Below are 23465 nucleotides of genomic sequence, written 5' to 3'. Positions count from 1 at the left end.
CTACAAGTTTACAATAGCAAATTAAAAAAAAAAGTTACAAAAACCTAAATGTTCATCAAATAGGGAATGAGTAATTTAATTTGAAGTATAGTCACATGATAAAACACTATATGGTAGTCAAAATGAATGAATGATATTATATGAATAAAAACAGTGATTTAAAAATAATTTTGAGAGAAGTGAGTTGGAGAATGACACATACAATATGATGTCATCTACTTAAATATCAAAAAGCCAAAATGGGGTCTTCCCTGGTGGCGCAGTGGTTGAGAGTCCACTTGCCGATGCAGGGGACATGGGTTCGTACCCCGGTCCGGGAAGATCCCACATGCCACGGAGCAGCTGGGCCCGTGAGCCATGGCCGCTGAGCCTGTGCATCCGGAGCCTGTGCTCCTCAATGGGAGAGGTCACAACAGTGAGAGGCCCGCGTACCACAAAAAAAAAAAAAAAAAAAAAAAGGCCAAAATGATACTATAGAGATATACATATTTAGTGAAAAGAATAAAAGTATTCATGAAGAAAATGCATACCAAGTTCAACAGAATGATTTTTCTGAGGGAGAAGGGAGGTGAGTGGGACTGAGAAGAAAAATGATGATAATATCAAAATATGAGATGGCATTAATATTTTTGAATGCTAGGTAGTAGGTCAATGGATATTTATTATACTATTCTCTAAATTTTTCTGTATGTTTGAAATTTTTCACAATAAAAAATTAAGATATCTTCCTTTAAAGCAGTTGGTAATTTAGATTTCTCTCTAATCCCAACTGACTTTTCCTAGGTATACTTCGTTGCTGAAGATTAAGTAATCAGATGGCTTGGGTGCCATTATGATTTTGGCTAACGATGTTTTCTTCCAGCTCTTATACAGAGTAATCCTGTTCATTTCAAAGAAAACATGTGGCAGAAAATTGAGGAGAAAATTGTGCCAGACTCTAAGAAGTTTACTGAATAATTTAAAGCATGTCCCTTTTAAGTTTAGGAAACAAATACATTTCTCTTACTCTCCGTTGTTAATTCTCAAGTGGCTTCATTTTTGTGATACACAAATTGGTCTCATAACGCAACATGGAAATCCAGTTAATTTCCGTAGTCTTATAACTGCTTTGTTGGCGTTACCACTGCATCTGCAGTTAACACTTTCAAGGTCGTTTTGGGCCTTGCAATTACTTGTCTGCTTGCCTGACTCTGCTAGACCCTTGGAACACTTTGAAGATGGGAACCCTGTCTTGCTCATCAACACCTTTACCACATGGACATTCAGTAAGCGTTTTTAAAATGAGTTTATAAAATTTCAATTTTCATCTGTGAATGGGGATATCAGATACAACAGTTTAACAAAACATTTGCAAGGAATCTTGATAGAGGCTGATCTTTTGAGGCTCTGAATCAATGAAGTTGGAATGATAGTAACTCTTTGAGTCATCTGGTTTCCTGCCATTGTACTAAGCACATAAAATGAGGAGGTAGTTGTTTGTAGTTGCTGTTTTTGTTTTTCCAGAACTGTAAGCACGAGTATTGGGATAATTCTGTAAAGGTCACTCTGAACAGCGTCATGGAATGGTGTAATAAAGTCCACTTAATGATAAATATGCATTTCACTGCCGAAATAGAACACAGTCCTTGGCCAACTATCTAGGCATAGTTTCTTTCAGCTTACAGGCTCTAGAAACATATTTGGGGCCAGAAGGACTCAAGGACGGTACAGAGGAGAGGTTGCCAAGCCACATAGAAAAACTTCCTTGTTTTCCTTTTTTGAAATCTCTTTTCTAATTCACTTTTTTTTTCTGTTTTATTTTACTGTACTCGATATATTTCCTAAACCGAACTGAAATCCCTTCTGAAGCATGGAAGAAGACTAGATAAAAGAAAACAGAGAGGAGTATGACTTTAGAAAAACACATGATATAGTTAAAAGAATCGGTTTTAAAAAGGAATACTTGGAAGTAAAAGGGTAAATTTTATCTACACCACAACTATGTAAGAAAGTAGGCATACAGGAAAAAGATCAGAACGAAATATGTCAAAAAATCACAATAATTAACTTTGAACATTAGGATGATGATTTAAATTTCTTTCTACTTTAATGTTTTCAGATTGTCAAAGACTATCTTTATAATGAAACTATACCTTGTTTTTAAAGGACTTACACATTTAGACAGTACACAGGCAATTCTCAAATGTTTAGCAATTACATATTTGCTTAACATCTTAAAAACTGTCTCGACTGACCTAAACTTAACCAAGTTGACTGATTAACCAGTGTTCTCCCTAGAATTAAGCATACAGTACTGACTGATGCCAGGGACAGCTAAACACTCCTGGTTAGAATGAGTTTGCAAACAGCTCAAGCGCTGGAGTCAAAAAGGCCCGGATCTGCTGGATGTCAAAGCATAGTGTTCACTCCCTCAACGCCCCACTGTCTTCTATTAAATGGAGAAACTTTATAAACTCGCTGGTTTTGCTCTGAAGATAATGTGTTGTGTTACAGATGTATGGGAAGTGCCTAAATTACTTTTGTCACAAAATAGTTCCCTTCCCTCTTCATCTCACCTTCCTGCTTATTCCTTGCCAGATATACTGGACACATCGGTATTAATATGTCCCATCTCTTCTTTTAGCTGAGATGGTCTTATCTGTATTTCATATTCAGGGAAGTATTGTTAAGGTTTTCTTAGGCAGAGATGACCTAAAAATCCAATCAGGGCTTCCCTGGTGGCGCAATGGTTAAGAATCCGCCTGCCAATGCAGGGGACACAGGTTCGAGCCCTGGTCCAGGAAGATCCCACATGCCGCAGAGCAACTAAGCCCGTGAGCCACAACTACTGAGCCTGTGGGCCTAGAGCCCATGCTCCACAACAAGAGAAGCCACCGCAATGAGAAACCCATGCACCACTAACTGCTCGCTGCAACTAGAGAAAGCCCGCGCGCACCAACAAAGACCCAACGCAACCAAAAATAAGTAAATTTATAGAAAAAAAACCCAATCAAAGTTGGCACAGCACAGGCCAGCTGATGAGGGTGGATGGTGGGAAGAGCTCTGCAAATAGAGATAAAAGTAATCAGACTTGCTCTTTCAGGGATTTGGAAAGGAAGACAGATGGTATAGCATCCTTCATCAATAGTGACTGCAAAGCTAAACTGCAGAGAGAGAAGCTGAGATGCTATGTATAGAGAGAGGAACATCTTGGATTCCACAAGACCAAGAAAAGGAGGCAGCAGCAAATCCTCAGAGGTCTGCTGGCTCCCGATGGCTCCTTAGGTCTAGTTCTGATGTGTATTCTTAAAATAAGTATTCTTTGTATAATAATGTTCAGAGGCAGACAAACTGCTTTAATGCAATGCATGCCCTGACTGGGGAGGAACTCCAGGTTCTAAACTCTAGGTTCTTTTATGCCGGAGCAGAAACAATACCTGCTTATGTAATCTCATGGCCCTGTCTAAATGCCATCATGAGGGAGCAACAATTTATTCTTTGATTTCTAAAGAATGTGCAGTTCTTAAAGAGATCATGTTAACAGGACCTTTGCTTCTTATTTGAAACAAAAACATTTATGATCATCTGAAAGATAAAATTTGGTCTGTGGATCTCTGGGTAAAGTGTGGAAGTAGGAAAATCCACTAAATTATTGCACAGGGTCTGTGAATACATATGAAACCTAAGCCTTGGAAATGGAAGAGTGTGTCTTTCACATCCCATTGCATTATTTTTCAAATATATGTCAGCACTACTGCTGTTAATAATGTATAAATTTTAAGCATTACTGAATTTATAGTAGCTATTTGTCACTCTGTGTTCTTTCAATCAACTAATAATGAAATCACAATTACTAACCTTGGAAGCTTGAAAAAGCGTTGGCATTATAAAGAAGTCCTAGAGGTATAAAAGAGCGCTGGAAAAATTGGGAACACCTGACACAAACTGTAGGTCTGAGGAAACCTCAGTAGGTTTGAATTTATCCTCAACAGAATAGAATATTAATTCTGAAGGCTGGGAGTATTGCAGACCCTGCTGGCTGGGTTAGAGCATTTGGTGTGAGTCACATTTTTTACTCTGATGAGTATACCTATTTAGAACAACATAAAGGGAGTGTCAGTTTCTCTATTAACTGCTGGGCTGTATTGTTAAGAGTCACCAAAAAATAGATACTTGACATTGGTTATCAAAAAAATAGATATATCTGAAGAATTATACCACCATCAATCCGCCCACAAACACAGTATCTTCTTTCCTCTTTTCACAAATACAGTCACGCTCCTGTATGATCTACCTCCTAAATATCACCCAAATTTGTACAAGTCTCTGAATCTGTGCTGTACCACTTCAGCCCAAGCCAATATCACTTCTCATGTGGACAATTATGACTGTCTCCAAACTGGTTTGTTTCCATCTACTTCCTCCCTAATTCATTCGCCAGAAGGATCTTTTGAAAATGCAAGTCTGATCAAGTCACTTCCTTTTTAAAACATTCCATAGCTTCTTATTCCTCTTAGAACACAGTTTAAAAAACCCTTAACACTCCTTATAAGATTCATCGCAATATGAAACCCGGCTGCTTGCTACCTAACTCTTCAGCCTCATCTAATGCCACTCTTCCAAGTTCCTTTTTAAGCTCCAGTTTCTCACCAGGTTCAATGTCAAATCCAGCTCTTTGCACCTGCTATTCCCTGTGTTGGGAGCACTCTTTCTGTACCTCCTTCACCTGGCTGACTCCCATTCTTACTTTGGACCTCAGCATAAGTCTCACTTTGTCTCTGTCCTGAATCCCTTAGATTAGGTTAGTCTCTTTGTTATACATGCCCACCAGAGCATAATCTTCCTCCTTTTTTCCCACTGATCAATTCTTAATCATCTGTTTATTGTGTTTTCCCTACCATAAGCTCCATGAAAGAGTCCTTTTTTTTTCCGCTTCTAATTTTTTCCATTACAGGGCTTCACACATAAGCCCTCAATTAAAACCTGTTAAACTGGATTTATCAATTAATGTCTACTGAACTGGATGAACTGTCGTACTCTCACAGAAGAAATTTTCAAGTCCCAAAGAGGCAACTTAAGAAATCTATTGAAAACGGATTTGTTTCAGATAGTTATCATCCATAAGGCACTTAGCCTTTCTTATAATTTTTAATCCTAAATATTTTGTCATCTTCCTTGCTATTGTGCATAGAATATTTTTCCAATTTTCATTTCTGAAAGCTTTTTTGATAGACCAAAAGAAAAGGCTATTTGTTTTTGTAACTTATCTTGCATCCAGCCTCCTTTTAAAATATTTATTAATATTTGTTTATACTTGAAACTTTGGATTTTCTCTAAATATGCTCAGCAAAAAAAAATGATAGCTTAATCTCTTTCTCAGTGTCTATTCTGCTTATTTCATTTTGTAATCATATTTCTTTTGCACAAGTAAAGAACAATAGAAGTCTTTAATTTTTCTCAGAGAAGGCAAGGTATAAATGTACAGAGATAAATCTGTATCTATTCCTGAGAAAAGTGGCTCATTGTGAGATTTTTGCCCTATAACACTTATACTACTTTAAAATTCTAGTAAGAAAACGTATGAGATTTACCTATTACATTTGGTAAAAGTAGGCAGAGATGGAACGAACTTAGAGATATCTTAGTTTAACCCTACTCATTCTACATATGAAACTAAAGCCCAGCAAGGGAAAGTGATTTGACCAAGACAAAAAGCTAGAAGCAAAGCTCAGGCATGAATACCAAGATTTTATGACCTCTGGGACAATGTTTTTTATAAAAGACGTTCTTAATTAGAATTTTAGATGTGCATTTAAAACACTGTTTTTTTGTGTGCTGATTTTTTCATATTACATTTAAAGAAATAATTTGATAATCAAAATAAAAATATTTACTATAACTTAAAAGTTTTATTATTACTAGCACAGCAGAAGCGTCAGGTTTCCTTCAAAATCCATTTCCTTCTTCCTTAATAATAAAACCCCTAATTTATAGCAGGTGTTTTGCTAAATGTGGCTAAATTGTGGCCAGTGGCATGTACGTCAATTTTCAGGAGGTCTGACTTAGGGAAGGATCCTTAAAAGGGAAGGATGCACCCTTCATCTCCCCTTCCCCCTTCTTACTGGTAGAAAGCACATGTGATGGCTGCAGCCATGCTGGATCATGAGATGGAAGTGACATGTTAAGGATCATGGAGGTAAAGGGAAGAAGGAGACTGAGTCCCTGAGAACTTTGTGAAGCTCCCCTATCAACCCTGGACTGCCTACCTCTGGATTTCTTTTATATGAGTAAGAAAAAAACTCTCCTATTAAGTCATTGTTATTTGGGGTTTTCTATCATTTTAAGCTGAATCTAATTCTAACTGGTTTGTTAGTAAATTACAAGGCTGTAAGCTCTTGCTCAAAAAAAAAAAAAACAAGCATAATAGATGTTTAATAGAATTCTGGTTATATTCTCGAGAGCTTTAAATTTAAAATAATGATAATGATAATAATAGCTGTGAATTGACTACTGTGGGCAGACTATGGACAGCAGTTAAGAAATGGGCGCTAGGGCTTCCCTGGTGGCGCAGTGGCTGAGAGTCCGCCTGCCGATGCAGGGGACACGGGTTCGTGCCCCAGTCTAGGAAGATCCCACATGCCGCAGAGCGGCTGGGCCCATGAGCCATGGCCACTGAGCCTGCGCGTCTGGAGCCTGTGCTCCGCAACAGGAGAGGCCACAACAGTGAGAGACCCGTGTACCGCAAAAAAAAAAAAAAAAAAAAAAAAGAAAGAAAGAAATGGGCTCTAAAGTCAGATTTTCTGGTGTTGCCACTTATTGGCTATGTGACAGTTGGCATGTCACCTACTGTTTCTAAGTCTCCATTCCCTCTTTTTTTTATAGTCAGAATAAAAATTCTTAGCATGATTTGTGACCATGAGAAAAATAAATGCATGTAATGAAGTCAATATAAATTAACCACGTGTAGTATTATTGATCTTATCATTAGAATCATCACTACTACTACCTCTAAAGTCCAGGTATCAAATATACTTATGTGGCAATATTTACAATTTAATTACCATGATAATCCTGTCCCATAGGTATCATTTTCTAAGTTTCAAGATAAAACGATTCACATCATTCGGAATATTTTGTGATAGAGCCTGATTACAAAATCCACATTGCTCCCCATTACATTTGATCAAGATTCTATCACCCTTTAACACATTATGTCAGACACACGCATTTGAAAGTATTTTCTTACAGTTATCGTATACTTTATTTTGGTTCCTGCTCCCCTGTCAATAATAGTATCCTTACTCCTCTTTCCCATTGTCTTCCTAATTCCTAATCTTGGCATCCCTGAAATTATCCCACCTCCAACCCTTATCCTATGGAGGTTTGGGTCTGCGTGCCCCAGAAGTGCTCCCACCACACACGCTGCTTCTCTTATGATTGTTCTTATCAGACTACCAATTATCTGTCTCCACCCACATGTCTATATCACATGAAAACAACCAAGGGTTTGGGAAGAGTACCTGACACACAGGTGCTTGCAGATTTCTTTATCTGGAAACTATCCCAGTGAACTATGCATCAAAGAGTATGGTTCTCTTGGAGATGTGCTGTCAACAAAAGCTCTGTTGTCCTCATTATTGGGGCCTTGTGAGAGATGGATAAAGTAGGAGATGCTAAAAGCTGGGAGAAGACCCACTCCTCTCTTCTCAAAGAGAAAGGGAGCAGCCGTCTCCTTATCAAGACCCAGCCATGGTAAACATGTCTTAGTAGCAATCCCAGGAGGGTGAGTTGGAAATGTAGACCTCAGTGGATTTCCCTGGAATCTATTACTTCAAGCAGCTCACAACAGGTCTCCCTGTTACATTTTCTTACAGCATCATGTATTTTTCTTCCATGGTACTTAATCTTATTTGCAATTGTATGCTATTTTGTGATTAGTTGTTTAATATCTGTTTCTCTAACTAGACTCTGATCTTCATGAGGGCAGAGATTATGGCTGTTTTAGTTTACCCTGTATATTTAGTACTAAGCAGACAGTTGATGTTCTATAGGTATTTGTTGAAAGAGTGAATGAATCAATGAAACACAGAGATGGTACTTCATGTAAAAGCAACAGAGTGAACTAAAAGCAGCAAGGTGAAGTAAGTGGACAGAGCACAGATCTGATAATAAAGGCAAAGTATGCTACTAAAACCTGTATAAAATAATGTTCTGGGATGTCAGCCTAGATTCAGCTCTCTTTCCTGTTTCCTGCTCCAAAACCAAGTGACAGACGTGATGAAGTTTCAGGGAATTGCAGGTAGGTTTTGATCAGAAGAGGCTTTTCAGAGCTTCTGAAAGGAATACAGCCATCTGCTCATAAAGTAGGCTCCGAAAACTACAAACTAGTTTTGATGAATTTTCCGCAAAGTACTCAACGTTATGACTCTTCAGGCCTACTATTTCTCTAGAATCCCATTCTCTGTCACTAAGCAGCAAAGCCTGGGTCCAAAGAAATTACTCACTCTGTTAGTGATGCCCAGAAATCTACACCAAGGACATTGTCCAGTCCATCCTTAAAATGGCAGTGAACTTTGTGCACAAAGATATTCCATTCAGTGATATTTAAAAAGTTAGGGGCTTCCCTGGTGGCGCAGTGGTTGGGAGTCTGCCTGCCGATGCAGAGGACGCGCGTTCGTGCCCCGGTCCGGGAAGATCCCGCATGCTGCGTAGTGGCTGGGCCCATGAGCCATGGCCGCTGAGCCTGTGCATCCGGAGCCTGTGCTCCACAACGGGAGAGGCCACAACAGTGAGAGGCCCGCATACCACAAAAAAAAAAAAAAAAAAAAAAGTTAAAATGTGTAACAGTAAGAGAATAGTGAAGTAAACCTTGTCTATGCATATGGTGGAGTGTAATGTCTCAAAATTACATTTGTGAAGAGTTTTAATTGCAAGGGTGGTGTTAAGAAAAAAAAGTAGAATACAAATTTTAAAGAAATGAGTAGTCTCAATTAGAAAACAATATAAAGGAGGGCAATATAACCTATAAATAATAGATTGTAGGTGATTTTTATTCTTTTCTCTGATTTTTCTTTTGTTTTCTGATTTTATTTTTTCTATGTTTTGCTTTCTAATTTTTCTACAATGAGTAAATACTATTCTTTTTATTCAGAAAAAGTACTTAAAAAGAGCAAATTCCCGGCTTTCAGTGAAGCTCACTTAAGAGCTGTCATGTAAGAGTTGGGGCTTGAAGTACTGTATTTGTTCAATGAATTACCTGGAATGCCAACAGCAGCCCTCTTTAGTTCTAGTTTTTGGAGTTTTGTCAACTGAGTTTTTAAAATTAGATTTAAAAAGTTTTTCGAAAGAAAAAAGCAATCTCTCCTTCACTTAATTAACAAAGAAAAATTCTACACTCATATCTAATCCTAGACAACCACAAAGCTGGAATATTCTCACTGTTATAATGAGGCAGACTCAATCACCATGTTAACAATCAGTGGTGTCCAAGTTAGATCCAAATTCAGAGAAATAACGTGATTCTTGATTATCTACTATAGGAACCAATAACAAATAAAAATTTGGAGAAGCTAGCTGGAATGCTGTATGAATTTTAAGCCTTCCTTCTATTGTATTACCTCCCAGTGAGTTTCATTTCACAGGTGTATAGCCTTATAGACCTATTACGAAAATCTGAGTACTCTTTACCAGCAACCTCTGGCTGGCATTTTAGGAAGTGTTTCCCACATAACATAGAAGAAACTGCTCACTTTACATATTCTAAATAAGCAGGCATAAGCACTCCAAGAACATTACGTTACTGTCATTGGGCTATGAGTCTTTATAAATACAATGTTCTGAGTTCAAATATCCATGTTCTAGAATAAAGTACCCATTAACTTCACAAATGGTTTAGATGTACCCAATTCAGGAGGTGGCCTGTCAGTTGTACTTAGTTCTATACTTCCTGATTATGAATTCATTTAATTTCTCAATTTAAATTAAAAGCTCTTTGAGAATAGCAAATACTACTTCATTATTAAAAATTGATTATCACTTAAATGATAGGTTTCTCCTAGGCTTTTTTTTTTTTTTTTTTTTTTTTTTTTGCGGTACGCAGGCCTCTCACTGCTGTGGCCTCTCCCACTGCGGAGCACAGGCTCTGGACGCACAGGCTCAGCGGTCATGGCTCACGGGCCCAGCCACTCCGCGGCATGTGGGATCTTCCCGGACCAGGGCACAAACCCGTGTCCCCTGCATCGGCAGGCAGACTCTCAACCACTGTGCCACCAGGGAAGCCCCTGCTAGGCATTTAATATGTATTACCTCTGGTTTTCACAACAATTTTGTGAGACAGGTTATAAATTACATTCAATATAGATCTTACAATCATTTTTCTGAACTTGAGATCATTTTAAAGTCACATATTTCCTTCCTTTTGATGTGGGAAACCATACAGAACATGTCAGTGGGGAGGATTCAGAGCTATTAATCACTAGCCACTCTGGCACAACTGTGGTCAAATTTCAATCCAGAAACAAAATGGGTGATCTCAAAGGATCAGTAGCCAGAGTACTCCAAGAAGTTTCCTCAAGCTTTTTGGCCTAGTATACCTTTTTTTTTCCCTTTAAATTCTTTTAAGAAAGGAAACTAAAATTCACTAAAATCCTTGTATATGCCAGAGACAGTTCTAAGTGCTTTCATAGACATTATGTTATTAATCCTTGAAATTAATCTCAGGAATATAATTATTGTTCTCCAAAAGTTAGATAACTTGTTCAGAGCAACTAGCCTCATCTTTGAAGTCATGTCTCTTTTATCCATACCATACTTCCCTCTAGTGAGAAACATGTCTTATATAAATGTCTTATACAAAACAGGATGTTATCTACTAGCCAACTGGGATGTGTAGACCTTATTTGGATCCTGATTCAGAAAAACTATAACAATACTTATGAGCTTGAACTTTGACTAGATATTTGATGATATTAAATAATTTGCGGGGTATATAACAGTATTGTGGACATGTGTTAAAGAGTCCTTATAGATACATATATAAATATTTATAGATGCAATGATATAGTGTCTTAATTTGTTCAAACTAAACCACTGGAGGGGGAAGAATGGGTACAGAAGTGAAGCAAAGTGACTTTAATAATGGTTAAAGCTGGGTGATGGGTACATGGGCATTATTACATCATTCTCTTCAAATGTGTATGCTTTCCATAATCAAACGTTTTTAAAAAGAGGAAAAAAAAGCCTGTGTAGAAAGGTAGAGAGAGTCCTGGGTTTAAATAACACCTTTATCACATAGTAGCTGTGTGACCTTGAACAAATTACTTTCTGAGACACAGTTTCTCAGTCATAAAATGAAGCTTACCTTGCAGACACTTACCTTGCAGAGCTGTAATGTGGATTCAGTGAAGTGACGTGTGTAAATATCCAACACAGTGCCCTATACACTCTAAATTCTTTACACCAGTGGTCCCCAATCTTTTTGGCACCAGGGACCGGTTTTGTGGAAGACAATTTTTCTATGGACCAGGGGTGGGGATGGTTTTGGGATGATTCAAGTGCATTACATTTATTTTGCACTTTATTTCTATTATTATTACATTGTAATATATAATGAAATAATTATACAACTCACCATAATGCTGACAGGAGGCGGAGCTCAGGCAGTAATGTGAGTGATGGGGAGTGTAGGCTATAAATACAGATGGAGCTTCGCTTGCTCACCCGCTGCTCACCTCCTGCTGTGCGGCCCAGTTCCTAACAGGTCACAGACCTGCACCGGTCTGTGGCCTGAGGGTTGGGGACCCCTGCTTTACACCATTACTATTTAATGTTATTACAAAGTATAAGTTATCTCTGTTTTCATTTCCTTGCTCTCCTGACTTAGCCTAGAGATAACTTCCAATATTCAAATGAATCTGATCTTGGTTAAGAGCCAAAGATGAATGATATAAGCCCTCTGTGTACATGGTCATCTACAGAACCCCTCTTTGGAAGAATGTCTCTTTTCCAGTTTCTCCTGTACCACTGGTGACCTGGATCCAGACCACCTTCCTCTGCCACTCCAGTTCACACCAGTTTCTTCTTTCTAATACCTACACCAGCAATTCTGGCCTACACCTCTTGTTTTATGAATGAATCATATGCTATTTTGTATTCTTCCTTTTATAACCAGTTTATTGAATGGGTTAGCTATATAGCTTTATTTTCTCATCACTGCCTCAAATACGCTCTACTCTCCCCTTCCAGGATGATATTTTGGGCTGATCTATATCTTTTCAGGTAACAGAAAAGTGGTTGTTTCTAAGGTGTTAAAAATTTCAGTCTAATTTAAATGTAAATTTCCACTATATATCTAACCCTATCTCTCCTTTCTCAGTTCAATTTTGAACTAAGCAGTGGAGAAGAGATTGTAATCTGTTCTTTATCCTGCTTGCTTCCCTCCTCCATCATTTGCTCTGCTTCTCTAGGGAGGTGGGCAAGAAAAGGAGGTTAGATAGGAAATGGGCAAAGTCTTACTTGACTGGTACTGGTGTAACCTGGTCATTGACACCCTTTGTGAGTCAGATGCCCAGATGCTGCTTCTCATAATCCTGGGTGTTTGTGAACTCTTTAATAGCTCCTGATTATAAATTTCCAAACTTTACAACTTATGGATGGGGCAATGTACACTTGACTTGCTACCACTCCTATTCAACTGCCCTGCAGTGGCACACCTCTCTAAAAGGGACCTAAAAATTTATCAGACATATCTCCTTTCAAGGAACTTCCAGTTTCAGAGGACAGCTGGCACATATACAAGTGACTATGAGTCTAGATGCGATAAGAAGCCTGAGAGATAACGCTTGGCTAGGATGACTAGAGAAGGATTCCTAGGAAAGAATCAGATTTTATCATCAGGGCTGTGGAAGCTCATGAGAAATGATTTCCATTGTCCCTGAGGAGAAGCTATTGTCCCTGCTGGACTGCACTAAGAGGCACAGAGCTTGTCTAAAATGGATTCCCTTTGGACATATGCACGTGTGGGTCTCTTTTGTTTCTTCCATCAGTTTTCCCTGCTCTTACATTGTTCAGATCTACATATACCTGCTGAATCCAGGAATGGAAGGCCCAGTTATTCTGATAGACCTCTTTACCCCATTAGGATAAAAATCTTATTTCCAAAGCTTCCCTGCTGGAACAAACACATGAGCATGCCATGGCTGCCATTCTTTCCCCTAGACTCTCTCTGAAAATTGAGACATGCTTACTCCACTGAAAAATGCTATGGGCTCAACTACAACAGGAGAAATCCTGAGAAAAATATAAAAGATATAGATGTATCTCAAATCTTAAATAATTTAGGTTTTCCCCTCCAGAATTATTTTATTTCGAAATCACGTTTTCAGTTTAACTGTGTGAAAACCTGGTTACAGTTATCATGTATTTGTTATTCTATCCTAGGAGCTGAGGTGGGGGAGGATAGGGGACAGGGGACTTATTTTGGCAGACATACCCTCAATGCAATAATTTGCACAAGATCAGTACTTTGATTCTTAAATTCTAAAGTTGAATAATAATTATAAATTTCTTACCATTACATGGCACTATACAATCTACAGAGTAAGTTCAAAGTCATATCAATCTCACAATAACTCCTAACTAGAGAGGGTAGGCAATCTCATATCTATTTTCACATGACAAAACTAAAACTCAGAAAAGTAAAGTAACTTTTCCAGGACTTCACACTTATGATACCTAAAACATGGCTGTGATGCCTAAAACACACAATTAATGACTCCTAGTCTTAATGTACTTTCTATTACATAGTTCAGTTTTTGTCCTTCTTTTCTGACTGGGTTCTTCAGAACTACAATAAGATGGTAACAAGCATATTTCAACATAAGTTCTCTGTACAAACAGGTTGGGAAACATAAGGTGAAGCAAAGTAAGCAGATACTGGGTCTTTACAACAGGACCACTCAGATTTATTATTAATATGAAAATATGCACTGAAAATATTTAAGAGTGGGGTGTAGGAAGCACTAGTTTCCTCGAAAAACATTTCCACAAAACTCTTTGAGGGGAAATAACTATCAGTGTCTTGGAAATATTTCTTTAAAGAAACAAAGTCTAAAATGTCCTTACCACCAAATTTAAACCACCTTCCCTTTCAACTCTGCCACTTCACCTAGAATGAGAAAACTTTCAAAAGGGCTTCCTTGTAATGCCATCTCAAAAGTGCTGATTTGTTATAAAGCTATTTGCTCTTAAATATTTTGCTTAAAATGTAAAACAATCTATGACAGTATATTGAGCTTATTGTGTGTCTATCATGTATATGTGTATGTATGTAGGTAGGTAGGTGTGTATCTGTATGTAGCTGCACCTCTCCCTCACCCTCGCTTTGAGAGCCGTTCTCTGCCCTTGGCCAACATGCATTAGTGCACACTTCTACAAATGCTCAACAAACAAAGGCTCTGAGAGGCCAACCCTGCCTCGAACATGCTCTGCAGTAGTATGTGGTGTGCTCCACTAAGGATTCTCTTTCTTCCATTTATTTGATGTTATCTGATGGACATTTGATGGACCAAAAATATGTAAGTTTGATAATGCTAGACCTGACACAAAGAAGTGAAGTAAGGATGTCATCAGAATGTTTCAAACACACTCAGGGCACCTCAGAAAAGGTAAAGGAAGGAGAGGATAAAGGTTGGAAGATAATTAAAGGTTAGCAGATATCCTCCAACATAATTTATGAAGAGCATTATAAATCACTGGATGGGGATGGATTGTTCATTAACTGAACAAGTTCATTAACTGAAGAAGCTTTGGGAACTTTAGTAGGAGGCATGTCTTAAATGAATGGGGAACTTTTCCAAACAGATGCAGGAACACGGGTCTATGCTAAGGCGTTGATTCAGTCAGTATACATTCTCTAGGACCACACTCACCATGCTACCTGGGATATGTGTATATTAGCTATTATTTAACCACCAGCAAATTAGGACAAATCTACCTGGAAAGAGCAGAACACCTAAGTGTCCTGCTAGGAGAAATGGTGAAATGCAGGAGGGAAGGTAGAGGTCCGAAGGGGGAGGAAGAATTATTTACTATGCACTAAGCTCTTTTAGGTGGTACGGATATACATATATATATATATATATATATATATATATATATATATATATCTTGAGGACATCATATATATATATATATATATATATATATATGTATATTAAGATTCCTATAAGGTAAATATATGATCCCATTTCACAAGCCCCCCAAATTAATTAGAATCAAAAGTCCTACCCAGGGCCTCCCTGGTGGCGCAGTGGTTGAGAGTCCGCCTGCCGATGCAGGGGATACGGGTTCGTGCCCTGGGTCTGGGAGGATCCCATATGCCGCGGAGCGGCTGGGCCCGTGAGCCATGGCCGCTGGGCCTGCGCATCCGGAGCCTGTGCTCCGCAACGGGAGAGGCCACAGCAGTGAGAGGCCCGCATACCGCAAAAAAAAAAAAAAAAAAAAAAAAAAAAAAAAGTCCTACCCAATTCTGTGAATCATCCAATACTCCTACTATACAAAATAGCCTCCGAATTTAGGTGCAACTTTTGTAGACTTCAAAAGGAGAAAAGGATGCTCCTTTTTAACTCCAGATAAGAAATATACTTGAAATTCCTTAGTAAGTGGGGCAGGAAATAGGGGGAGAAGGGAGGAAAAAGCTGAGGAGAAGTGAAAAGGCTCTTAGAAGACCTAAAGACAGTAAGGCCATTTTGGATTTGTGTGTGTGTGTATGTGTATAGGGTTTGGAAACACGTTTTCAGTTCAGTGGGAAAAAGGGAGGTATTAGGAGGTGTATTTTCCTTATCATAAAAGCCCTAGGAGAAAAAAATGAAGGAGTAGATTGTATGATCATATGAGTCCTCCCACAGATACATTTGAAAGATTAGTCATGAAATTAGTTGGAGTAATAAGGGAGGTGAGCAGAGAGTATCAGACAGAAATCTCTTTTTTGGAAGGTATTAAAGGATAGAAGTATCATCGTATAATATTTAAACCAAAGGCAAGGCTCTTGAAATATTTTCACTGAGTTTCAGTGACCCACTGGAGGCTTGGGTGGGAGGCAAGGGCCACATTATTTAGCTACATTGGAAAATAATTAATAGATGACCTTAAAATGTATTCAATAAGGAAACAAGCTTAAAAATGTCCTCTTAGGGGCTTCCCTGGTGGCGCAGTGGTTGAGAGTCCGCCTGCCGATTCAGGGGACACGGGTTCGTGCCCTGGTCCGGGAAGATCCCACATGCCGCGGAGCAGCTGGGTCCGTGAGCCATGGCCGCTGAGCCTGCGCCTCCAGAGCCTGTGCTCCGTGGCGGGAGGGGCCCCACAGGGGTGTGAGGCCCGCGTACCGAAAAAAAAAAAAAAAGTCCTCTTAGTTCCATATTCTGTTGTGGCTAATTATATGCTGGTATTATATGGTAGGGAGATGATGGTAAAGAAAAGGTATAATGGAAATCGGATGCATTTAAAGAAAGAATGAGAAATGGGAAGTTTGAGGTCTCAGTGTAGGTACTTCTTCTAGAAATTTTTTCCTCTATGCATCTATACCACATTTTTATTTCACTTGACGTACTGAACTGTACTTATCTTCCTCATTAGGAATAAATTCCTTGAAGGCTGACATTGTATTTTATTTAATGCTGATTCCACAGTGACTACACAGTGCTTGGCACACTTACTTAATAGATATTTGTTTTACAAGGTAGGTTAAGCACTGTTAACTGTTCACTGGTCATAGCTCAATTCCTTATTCAGAGGTTCCATTATGAGTGGAATTACTACAGCTCAGAGACTAAAGTGGTTTATGAACCATTGATTTCTGATGAAAGGAATGATAGTGATGACAATGACTATCATTAATTGCACACTTTCAAAAATGAGGCATTATATTATATCCTTTAATACATAGTCTTCTGTTCTCTGTTCAAGAATCCTGTGAATTACTATTTTAAATGGAAACTGAGGCTAAGAGGTTAAACAATGTATTCAAGGTCACAGAACTAATAAACTGTGGAACTGGGGATTTTTATCTAAATGTATCTAGCTTGAAAACTCTTGTTTTACATTTCCTCCTGTAGTTTCTTTTGAGTCAACTGAAACCCTCGTGAGGGTTGAGGAATTTTTCCATTTACTAACTAAAAATGGGGGAAGACTGAATGGATGGTTTTCACCTCACTCTGAGGAATAAATACCTTTATAAACATTTAAAAGAAAAACTAACAATTTTGTTTAGAATTTAAACTTATTTCACAATTTCTTTTTTATTTTTCATAAAATTTCCCATATGAGTAAGAAAGCAAACACCAAGCACCTTATGTATAAATTTAAGAAACACTTGAACTTCTGGAATAAACAAAATTGATAGTCTTTCATTAACTCATCACGTCAAAAGCCAAAGAATTCCAGAAGTTGCTAATTGAAAATCAGACTTGTACAACACTATTTCATACATTAAAAATAAAATATTACATTAGTAAACATGTCAACTTTATTGATAATGCTTAATGGGCCTCCAATGGGAAATTTCACTCAATTTAAGATTGGGTTTCAGGAAATCAGAAATAAACATGCTAATCACAAATTAATAAAGCCAAGACAAAATGTAAAACACCAGACTCCAGCAGCACCAGAATCTACTATTCTAAGAAGCCTTCAAATGCAATAAACATTCTAAAGTATGAAACAACAGAAATATTAGTATCTAGTTGTTAACATTGGAAAAAATTTACCGAGGCTACAAAGCACATTTAACATGTTAATAATTTGCAAAAAATCTATTTACATTCAGCTCTTCAAAAGTTTCAGAGCCCAAGAGATAATAAACAAGATCCAAAGAAAGGAGAAAAAAAATACACTTAAAGTGACAGATTTCTTTTTCAGAAAAATCCCTATTCGAGCAAGAATAAAGAAAAATAGTATTCATTCTATAGATCTATAATAATTGCAAGTAAATTTAACTGATTTGTTAACACTTTGCCTTTTATGAGCAATACTTCAAAAAAATGAAATCTTTTCAATTAAGAGAGTCCTTCTTTCTATAAAAAGTTCAGCAATTATTGCATTAGATATATTGAGCTTGAAAGCCACTTGGTGAATGAGAGTACTCCAAGTCTTAATTGTAATTTAGAACAAAAGGAAATAGGTTGTTCACCTGAAAATAATACAACAAATAGTTAGAAATGCGGTGCATTGTCTTAAAAAAAAACCAAAAAAACAAATGATGGCTACACAGCAGGTCATCTGTGTTAGAACTGCAGTAAAGGAAGGCAGTGGAGAAATCCAGAGAAAACAAAAGAATCATGGACAAATTATCTGACTTGCATGCTTTAAGTTAGCTGATAAGGGTATAGAACATCTCTTTATGTATTCACAGACACATTATTATTAAAGTGTCAAACCTCTTTGAGGATTCTTCAGTAACTTGCTATTCCATTTCTGTTTCATTCATTAAGCAGTTTCTAAAGCACCCCCAAGATCCCATTTGTGGAGTTCTCAATGAATGAAGCTGGAAGTAACTCAAACTATTTTGATCACTTAAAAGAGCATAGGCCGTCTTTAGAAACAAACTGTAAATGAGAAATCCAGTGTTATGGTCCCTTCACAGTGTGAACACGTTAAAATAATTCCATAGCTCATGAGACCCATGATCTAAGTAATTGGTACACATATCTACTACCATAGTCTAGATTTACATATTGATATCAATTCTTATAGACAGGTAAAAATAATATACATTTTTACTTATTAAGAAATAAAAGGGAGTATACTCTGTAAGTGGATTAAAAAGCATGCTTAAAGGTATTAATATAGTGCTTTTACGTCTTTACTGAAAGTAAATTATAAAATAACTTTTAGTCTAGATTTTCCTTTTAGTAACATAAAGATATTTAAAGCAATTCTAATTCTGTGCATGCTTTTAGTATAAATGATTTAATTTCTTGACATAATTAACAAGTTACATGTAACTGATTCTTAGGAGAACAAATATTTAATTGAGAAATATTACAGAGTATCTACTATAAAAGACATTGTATAGATATTGTGGAAATATGAAAAAGATCATTAAAATCTCTGCCCTTGTGAAATGTGCTTTCGCTTTGCAGATATGTCTTTAAGATAAAAATGTTCCTTACTCTACTATATTTTTTACATGCTGAAGGGATGGATTAGGTAACTTATATGTATCCCATCCAGTTCATATACTCTATAAATTATGTGAATTAACCACTGGGATAGTAGAAATATCACTCATTTATTAATTTATCTCTGCACCATTTGATACTTTAGAAAATTAATATATTTATATCTACTAAATGCAACTGAGATGGACATTGTCAGTTTCAACCTTAGATTAACTGAATGTGATCCCTCAATAAGAAGAACCTTCCTGTCTTCCTAAATAATCACTAATCGTAGGAGCATAAAAATTACTCCATACAAAGAAAAAGATGTTTAGAACGACATTAAATATATTTGGCCCTTGCGAATTAGGAAACCACACATTTCATATTGATATTAAGCTGTCATTCTATGAAATGCCACAGGGAGCTCCTCAGCAATGTTTGGACTCCATACCTATATGCAACCCAAATAGAAAAGCTACAGCTTGCCCAGGACAACATTTCTAACCATGCTATCCTATTACAGAATGAGACTCACGGCAGAGCAAATCAAAGCCGGACGCTTAGCAGCTACAAGTTTCTGATATCTGCAGAAGCTATGTGGTGTTCACAATAGCTTGGACATGCCTGTTTTCAGAACAGGATAGCAAGACCAGGTGACATCTGACCCAAGAGCATTTGTCAGGGACAGACTCTATGGGACAGAGCTCATCCCAATTCAGTAAAGGTTTACCATGAGGGAAGTGGTTAAATTAAATTGTTGATTGGGGAATGTGTTGAGAAACTCACCACCTTGCTTCCTTAGCTTCCTCAACAATTTCCAAGTGTATTTAGCTTATCTCTCAAACGAGGAAGAGACGCAGACTTTGTCTTTCTCAAGCCTCCACTAATGTCTCCGCTTTTTCAGGTAAGAATTCCTGGCATTTCCCCAAAGGAGACATTTGTGATAGTTTCAGTCTCAGTTTCTGAGTGCCTGCGAGAAGGGACAGGAATGCCTGGATTATCTTTAAAAGGACTAGAGCTTTATTGCACAGGCACTCAGGAAATTTTTATGGAAGGGAGAAAATGAGGGAGAAATAGAGAAAGCAAATGAACAGAAAGGAGGAAAGAAAGAAGGAAAGAGAAGGGCCAATTAGGCAGGTATTATTGCCTGCTTTGCAGTCCCTGTCCAGCAAGACGGCACTTTAAAAGCTCTAAAGGTTTTAAAAAGCTGCACTGCTCTCCTCTATAGCGCCTGCTTCACGTAGAATGATTCAGGCGTCTTCCTTCAGTCTTCCCGCCCAGCCCCCCGCCCCTTTCTCTGCAGGTGGCTTCATCTGGAGGATTTCCATGAAGGCTGGAGACAGGCAGCTTGGATTTGGGTTCTGCCTTCTAGGAGCCAAAGGAGAGCTGGCAGAGCCTGCTGTGTGTTTACACTGCAGCTTCCTCGCTCCACTAGGTCCCAGTGCCTGTAGCTGCAGCAGCGCTGGAGGAGGTGAAACAGGTAGAAAAGAGGGAAGGCACCTGCAGTGTCTCAGAAGGCTGGATTCCTTAAAGGATTCTGGGGAATAGAGCAGAGAGGGGATACAGATGGGCCTGGACAGTTTTCAGACAGGAGCTGAAGATTCCAACCGGTTTGCCAGTTCTCTCCCAAAACTTGAAGGATTCTAAAGAAATGGACTGAGAAGCTAGGAAGACCAGAGTACACATCTAATGAGGTGGGTATATCAGAAGTGAGGGACAATAGAAAAAAGAGATGGAGACCTTACAAAAAAAAAAAAAGAAAAAGGCAGAGAAGGGAGATGCAACGGTATGAAAAGGAACCCTGGGACTCTCTCTCGAAAGATGTGCTGGGGAGCAGGCAATTATTTATGTCATTGAGGACGCTGTAAGTGCAGAGAGAAGGGAACACTTCCACTCAACAGTACTTTTTAATTCTTTATTCCATAGACTAGCAGTTAATTGACTTTCTCCTAGCTCCATGGCTCTGAGCCTCAGTTTTCTCATCCGTAAAACAACGGGTTTGGACTAGATGCTTTCGAAGGTCTCTGCCCAATGTCTTCCTCTATAACTGTCAGCCTATGAAGCAGGGTATCTGAGAGCAAACATCTATGAGCTTTCACACCAGGTTTCCCCTTCTTTCTCCACCACCCATTCATCAATGCAGTTCAACACCTGCACCATTCAGGGAGCTGATTCCAACTTTCAGGGCTGATGAGGGGTATGGCTCAATTATGACAAATGATTGGTCCTCCTTCCCTGGAGTAAAGAAGGGAGGGACCGAGAAGGCAGTATGATTTACACTTTGGGTTTCCAAGGAGAGGATATTCTCGAATTTTCTATTTCAAATTGCATCCATTTAAATAAATTATAAATTCCTTCAGAGGGTTCCAGATAGTCAGACTGACTAAAGAGCCAAAAGTCCTATAATGATCTATCCTATTCGGGGCAAAATTTATTTCATTTCATCCCAGAAATTGGATCTACTTTTTCCATGGAAATCCATCACACACTGGTCATGCTCTTCTCGTCTGCCTGCCTCATGCCCTTCTGCCAGCCTGCTTCAGTGCAGCATTTTCTGGGGTTATTAACACCCAAGTTTAATGACCGTATACTCATGAGTGAGGTGTTCAATGAAGCAGGACGCCCCTCCCCCCTCACCAGCCACAACACACATATGTAGGCAGTTTAAATGGCTGTGAGGATAAAATGCGTCTTCCCAGGAGTTTCATTTTTAATTTGTCTCAACGTGAGACCCCTTTCAATTGAAAAAATTAATAGGTAGAAACACAGCTCCCTTGCTCCTCCTGTCTCCAAGTGGGCTATGACACACAGAGAGTATACACTTGTTTTTACTACACCCACTAGCATTTCCATTTCATTTCAGTCTCCAAAATATGGCCAGGAGGGCAACTCTAGAAAAATGGATTCCCACTCTGACATCTCACAGGGCACTGATCGTGCAGTGCTGAGCACCCCCAGGGCGCGTCACCATTTCCTGCCCCCTCCCCCAATTCACCAGAGTCCCTGATTTCCACGGGGGTTTGACCTTGCAAAGACCCTTCTTCCGTTTCTGGGCAAGGAAGAACCCATTTTAACTCAAAACACAGCACGACCTTTTCTCCTTTAAAGAAACACTACTAAAGGTAAAACATCTGGGTTTACATTTTTCAACCCTGCATTCCGGAATGCGAATACAGGATGCAAAGGCAGGTAACTAGTTTGGGTCTGACAATCCCCATTCAGAGGCTCTGAGTCTCAGACTCTGTTCAGAATAGACCGGGCTGACAGGGCGGTTGAACATCTTTCCTTTTTTTGCCCATTCACCATCGTGATGAAAAATCAAACCCGAAAAATTACCTACTCACTTCTAAATACTAACAGAGAAATGTGCTTCTAGCGCCTAGCTCTGTGGTTCTAAACACGAACATTCCACTTGGAAACCAACCCTGGTTTCCACACCATCTCGTCCACTCAGTTTTACTTAGCAAACACGTTCGCTGCTCTTCCACGGTGAGAAAAATGGTGCACCAGCCCCACGGATGACAGGTTGGTACTTGACTGCAACCGCTCAAGAGTTTTATCAGCAACCGGAAAACTTCACAGTCGGTCAATTAGCTACTTAAATCTGTGTAAGGAAATCTGCCTACCTAGAGACAAACTTAAAAAGCGCCGCTGTTTCACCTATCTTAAATCCAGCCTAAGACAATCCCCCAAACACGCTGCATATAAACATTCCCCCTTCCCCCGCCCCCCGTTATTCCAAAAGGTCTCTCATGGACTAACAGTACGTTCATATCACCAGCATTAACCAAAGCAATTGTCACCGTGCATTTAGATGTATCTATGCAAAGCAAAGTAGTCAAAGCATCTCCCAGACAACTGGCTGCACTACACATGCAGAAATGCCACGAAGATCGTATTTTCCACTTACTGTTATAGCGCTGCCCACGGCCACTTAGCGAAAATGATAAAACTCAACAGTTCTTTGTAAATAAATATATGTACATATATTTAATTCGGATAAACGGTTAAGCCGTCTCCGTGTATGGTTCTCTCACGCTCTTTTTTTCTGTGGAGCTCTAGACTGCTTAAATTCCTTTTGGGTCGCGCCTTGCAAGCCCAGCAGTCGCTGCAGCACGCTCCGGTAAGTCTCTGGTGCAGATTGGGAATCCCATAGAAAACCTAGGGTCCCTGGAGCCGGATGCGCAGGCGCCGGAGCCGCCGCCTCTCCAGGCACCCCCTCCCCTTTCCCCTCCTCCCCCCTCCCTCCTCCCTCCTCCCCCCTCTCTCCTCCCTCCTCCTCCGGGCTCCGCAGCCCAGCTCGGAGAGATCTGGCGCCGTGACCAAAAG

The 23465-nt window shown here is 39.0% G+C and overlaps 1 protein-coding gene across 1 annotated transcript in view; it reads right to left on the bottom strand.

Moving 5' to 3' along the window:
- The window catches only part of VSNL1 (visinin like 1), a 97926-nt gene extending 74764 nt beyond the window's left edge, over nt 1–23162 (bottom strand). The window contains exon 1 of the mRNA XM_082642613.1: nt 23047–23162. The gene's annotated coding sequence lies outside the window, so the exon portion shown is untranslated. The remainder of the gene's footprint in view (nt 1–23046) is intronic.
- Between the last annotated feature and the right edge of the window lie 303 nt (nt 23163–23465).

The sequence above is a fragment of the Mesoplodon mirus genome (assembly GCF_964341445.2).
Source record: "Mesoplodon mirus genome assembly, chromosome: 14".
NCBI lineage: Eukaryota > Metazoa > Chordata > Mammalia > Artiodactyla > Ziphiidae > Mesoplodon > Mesoplodon mirus.
The sequence above is the reverse complement of the archived record's forward strand: the minus strand, read 5'-3'. Positions and strand labels throughout refer to the sequence as shown.